Source organism: Mustela nivalis, assembly GCF_964662115.1.
Source record: "Mustela nivalis genome assembly, chromosome: 1".
In the NCBI taxonomy this organism is placed as follows: Eukaryota; Metazoa; Chordata; class Mammalia; order Carnivora; family Mustelidae; genus Mustela; species Mustela nivalis.
The window spans coordinates 204,065,672-204,071,671 of NC_139020.1; positions in this window are offsets into that span (position 1 = coordinate 204,065,672).

Consider the following 6,000-nt stretch of genomic DNA (forward strand, 5'->3'; position numbering starts at 1 on the left):
CCCCTTCTGGCAGGTCCATCCACAGAGGGATCAGGAGGCATGGCCAGAGTACGCTAATCCAGGCAGAATCCTGGACACACAAGAGAAAAAGCCCTCAAAGCCCAGGGGCTCCGCTCACTGTGGACCTACTGTGTGCCAGTAGTGAATGGGCAGTTACAGCAGGAATGGCATTTGCCCACATGAGCCATGATCTTGTTTTAAGCCCTGTAGATCTATTCACCACTTTCCTCCACTCATTTTACAGTTGACAAAGCTGAGGCTGAAAGCTCTTTGAGTGATCGATTCGCCCGAAGTCCTACAGCTGGTGGAGCCTGGCTGTGCACCAGGCAGCCGCACTTCACCCTGGGTTCCCTGAACCACCGGGCAGAGCTCTTTGCATCTGCACATGGACATTTCATTAGCACCACCTCCTAAAGTAGCAGGAATGATTTTAAAAGACAAGAATCCACTTAATTTTAAAAGACAAGAATCCACTTATGCACATAAGTGTGGTGCATAAAGAATGGATCTTGCAACACTGAAAAAAATTAAATTAAATTAAAAAAAGAAAAAATTAAATTTAAAAAAAAGATAGTGCACATAAAACACATAGGACAGAGGAAGGGCTGAGTAAATGCCTGTCACTGTTATTGTTTCTGTTGTTGCTGTGTAATTATCCAACAGCCCTGCAATATCTCATTCACGAGTTTGTTGTTTTGGGGGGGGGGGGTTTGTTTGTTTGTGTGTTTGTTTGTTTTTACAGAAGAGGAACCAGAGGTTCAGACAGGGGAAGCAACTTGCTCCAGCCCCACAGCTAATTAGGTAAATATGACAGTGCAGGTGACAGCAAAGCCTTGCACACAGTCAATGCTCAGTGACTATCTGGGAATGAAAGAAAGGTTTGCAGCCGTGTACTCTAAGGATTGGCTACTCAAGGTGGTCCTCAGACTTCCACCATAGGTATCACCTGAAAGCTGGTAGGAAATTCAGAATCCTGCACTCCTACCCAGAAATATTGACTCCAAACTGTGTCTAAGTAGATCCTCAGGAAAACTGTGTACACGTCTTCGAGTTTTTAGAAATGTTGCTTTAAGACAGGTTGCAGGGATAGAGAGGAAAGGCTTCACTTCTCTGATTCCCGGGGTTGGCTTTTTTTTTCTCAGTTTTAAAATAAGGAGAAAAATCTAAATCTCCAGGGGCTGTCCACACAACCATAAGTTTTTGAACATCTCTTCTGTGTTGAGCATATTTTAGACACTTGAGATGCTGCCGTGAGCACAGTGGACCCAGTCCCTGTTTTCAAGGGGCTCACATCTTGTGGAGATAAAGACAGTGATCAAACAAATGATCAAGAACATATCACGTAAGTGATGTGCCAGGAGTCGGGGTCCCACCTTGTGCCAGGCAGCAGGGTGAACAGAGATCTGAAGGAAGAAGGCGAGTCACCAAGGGCAAGTATGATGTAAAAGATATTAATGGCACACAAAAAGGCAAGTGGATTCTTGTTCTTTTGACGCTGGGGCTAAGAGCACAGCAGGTAAGATCACACAACTGACCAAGGTCAAGGTAGGCAGCAAAATCTGGCCTCATATTGAAGCCCTATGTAGGTGTTGAACTAAGGACTAAAACCCCAATAGGTCTCTGCAGTATCACAAAGGCAGAGTCTATCAGATCAGGGCTCCCCCTGTTTCCCAAGGCAGAAAGCCTCAGGTGGGGTCTTTCTACTCTGAGCCAGAGGAGGCTGGAGCATCCCCAGTGTTTCTCACCAAACAAAGAATGTCTCAGCTGCTAAATCACATGGTTTGGCTTATGGAATATCCCCCAGCCAGTGTTGGAGGGACGGCAGTCACACCCAGAGCCAGGAAGTGGGCAAGTGTGTGTCAGACCAGAGATAACAGTTGCTCTGTGAGTTGCCAGTTTGGGGAACAGTCTGCCAGCCCTCTGAACCTCAGTCTTCATGTCTGTAAAGTGGGCTTGAAAAAAAAAAAAACATTGTGTAGCATTGCAAGCATTCTATCAGACATTTCAGAGAGAGGAGAAGAAAGTACATTTCAAAGTGATATGTGAGGGGCGTCTGGGTGGCTCAGTGGGTTAAGCCTCTACCTTCGGCGTGGGCCATGATCTCAGGGTCCTAGGATCAAGCCCCGCATCGGGCTCTCTGGTTAGGAGGGAGTCTGCTTCCCCCCTCTCTCTGCCTGTCTCTCTGCCTACTTGTGATCTCTGTCTGTCCAATAAACAAATAATAATAATAAATCTTTTTTTAAAAGTGATATGTGGAAGAAATTTTGCCATTTGTGACAACATGGATGGATGGATGGACCTTGTTGAGGTCACTGTGCTCAGTGAAATAAGCCTGATGGAAAAAGACAAGTATCACATGATCTCACTTATATGGAATCTTTAAAAGATAAGTGAACTCGCAGAAACAGGGGACGTATTGATGGTTGTCAGAGGCAGGGTATACGGAGCTGGTGAAATGGGTGAAGGGGGCGATAAGGTACAAACTTCCATCAATGAAATAAGTCAGCCCTAGGGATACAATGTATAGGTAGCTTCCTGACTATAGTTAAGAACACTGCATTGTATATTTGAAAGTTGCTGAGAGTAAATCTTTAATGTCTCATCTCTAAGGGTACCTGGGTGGCTTCATTTGTTGAGCATTGGACAGTTTGGGCTCAGGTGATCTCATGGGTCTGGGATCAGGCTCCGGACTTCGCAAGGAAGCTGTTTCTCTTCCTCACCCTCTCCCTCTCCCCCTCTCTTGCTCGCTCTCTTTGTGAAATAAATAAATAATCGAAGCCCTGGGTGGGCCACTGACTCTTAATTTTGGCTCGGGTCATGATCTCGAGGTCATAAGATTTCCAGCCCTTTATCAGGCTCTGTGCTCAGCACAAGGTTGCTTGTCCCTCTCCCTCTGCCTCTCCCAGCACTTTTATTCTCTCTCTCTCTCTCTCAAATAAATAAGTAAATAAATATCTCTAAAATAAATAAATAAGTATTCTTTTAAAAGTTCTCATCAGCAAAATAAATCAAGTAGCTACATGTGACAAAGGATGTTAACCAGACTTATTGTGGTAATCAATTCCCAATATACACAAATATTAAATCATGGGTACATCTGAAACTAATATAATGTTACATGTCAATGTAATAATGTATAAACATGATTTATAGCTCAATAAAAAATTGACATATGAGTAATGATCCCATGCACATGGGTCTGTGTGTGCACATGTTTGCATACACATTGAAAAAATTCCAGAAGAATCCTCACATCACAGTGGACTTGGAGGAAGTAGAATTGGAGTCTTCATCCTTTTAACTTTCTACTTGTCTCTAATGTTTTTTGTCTTTCACACTGTGCTGCTATAATCTTTATCATTAAAACACCAATTTTAAAAGAAATCAAGATTTGGCACATTAAGGGTGAGGGGGGCAGCACGTTTCTTGGTGCACAAAACAGAGAAGCAGTTTTTCTTTTGTGTCGCCATGAAGACACACGTCCCAGGAGTGAATCTGGGGTTTAGAGCAAGCATGCAGTCTGCCTGGTGGCCGGGGTCCTTAGCCATTGGGAAGGAACAGTTCTGGATTCAGCACAACAGAGTTCAGATCCCAGCTCTGCTCCTCACTGGCTGTGTGACCTTGGTCAAGTCACTTGCCCTCTCTGAGCTTCGTGTCCTCCTCAGTAAAATGGAGAGGGGGACCTATACCTCCCAGGTAGTTCATTCTCCAACAACAAACTGTACTTGAGCATCCTGTCTGTACCTAGGCATGGTGCTAGGACCCGAGACCTGGGAAGAACAAGACAGATGTGGTGTCTGGATGGTGGTGCTCATGTCTGATGGGAGAAGCCAACAGGAAATAAGACCAAGTCAAATGGAGGTGGTAATGAAGAAAATTAACAGAGCGAGATATGCTTGCAAGTGACCAAGGGAAAATCAGGGAGGGCTGTCCTGTGGAGATAACCTTTGAGCAGAAACCTGAATGACATGGAGGAGTGAACAGCAAATAAACACCACTCCCCACCCCTAAAACCACACCAGGACTGTAAAGAGCCAGCACAGAGTGGGGTAATCAAATGTCCTAAAGACTGTGTCAATCTTACTTCCTTCCTCAGACATGCTGAGAAAAACAAAGACAGTGAGGCAATTTCACTCAGTACCAGTCCTGCAGGGGATCCATGGTGATGATATCTGGTCCAACACTCAAGCTGGAAGTAGTTGCTACATTTCAGTTACCATAATAAAGATCAGGAAACCCAACCAGCCCCTGGAGCATGGCAAGTGTCAGATCCATAAGCTGGAGCTGTCAGCATCTTGACAGAAGTACCAGGAAAGCAAAGGAGCTGGCTTTGGAAAAATAAGGCTGAGAGGAAACCAGGAAAGTCTTGAGACCCCACAAGAGTTGATATCAACTTCCCCTGGACAGGAGTTTTGGGATGTTTGAAGAGTAGTCAGACCACCCCCACCACTCAAGGAGGTGGGTTGCTGTCAACAGAGATCATCCCTGTGGAGTGTAAAAGGGAATTTTGCACACAACAGCCAATGGAAGGGGACCCCAAGAACATCACAATAAAAGCAGTATAGCTTTCAAAGAAAGAGGCAGGATTTCACCCCCACCCCATTCTGATGTCTGCTTAGCCAGCAGGCAAGGGGGTCACCACGGTGCAGAGGAGCTGAGTAAACCACCATCTGGAGAGGCATTTGGAGCAGACACGCACCCTGGTCAAGACCCAGGGCTACAGTAGGAGTCTTTGGCCACCTACCTGCAGCCTCTATGGGTCAAGTAAGGAAATAGTGTTGGGTCAGTAGCAGGCACCTGCAGGCAATTGGAGAATATTAGAAAAATGACATCCATCATCTGCCAAAGAGAGAATTTGCATGACAGCACTTTCCATGACTGTAAAGCCCTCTAGATTCCAGGAATAGCTAGGTACTCCCTGGACCCATGGACCTGGGGGTGATGGCAGCTCTCAGCTCTTTGTACCCTCAGGACACTGAACTAGCCCTGATGGGAAATTTCTCTTGGTCCTACCCATACCTTTGCAAAGGGCTCCTTCTTACACTCACGCTTAGGGATGCCTGCATGGCCCTGTCATTTGAGCTTCTGACTCTTGGTTTCAGCTTAGGTCATGATCTCAGAGTCCTGGGATGAGCCCGCCTTGGGCTCCATGCTCGGTGTGGTGTCTGCTTGGATTCTCTCTTTCTGCCTGCCCCCACCACCCTGTGCATTTTTTCTCTGTCTCTCACAAATAAATAAATCTTGGCGGGGGGGGGGGGGGGAACTCACCCTTATTTAGCCATCTAAGGTCCCTGCCAGTTACAGGGTTTAGTAACTTTAAGACACACACGGTCACACACTTACACACACACAGTCACAAACACCTATGCACCCACACATGCACACAATTACACATCCACACACAAACACATATGCATACATATTCACATGCATACACCCAAGTACATGTATATATTCACATACTCTCACACATGTGTACACACAGTAGCACGAATGCACACACAGTCACACATACACTTACACCAGATACACAACACAGTCTCGCAGACGCAAGCATATTGAACTAATGGAGACCTGAAACCTTAGAGTTTGTTGTCCCCAAACTGTCGAGCAGAGGGCGCGACTGATGTCAGTGAGAGCAGGCTAGCATCCTTAGAATTATAAACACAGGTGCAACAGAGTCCTGGGGACCCATGAGCTTCATGTCTTTCTTCCCCATCTCTCATTCACTCATGGTCCTTAGCCTAAGCTTGTTTGTAGTCGGAGAAGAGATACGTAACACTCAAGTATAGATCACACTTTGAAGGGTGTGAAGGAAAGAAATGGTGTGTCAGTGGGAAAGTGGATCGATGGAAGGAACTTTTTAAGACTGATGAAATAACAGCATTATTTGTATTCCAACGAGAGTTATCCAATAGAGTTCAGGTTCCGTGATCAATATACAAAAATCTATATAGGACATATTCTACATAGACTTTAGAACATAGAAATTCAATTTCC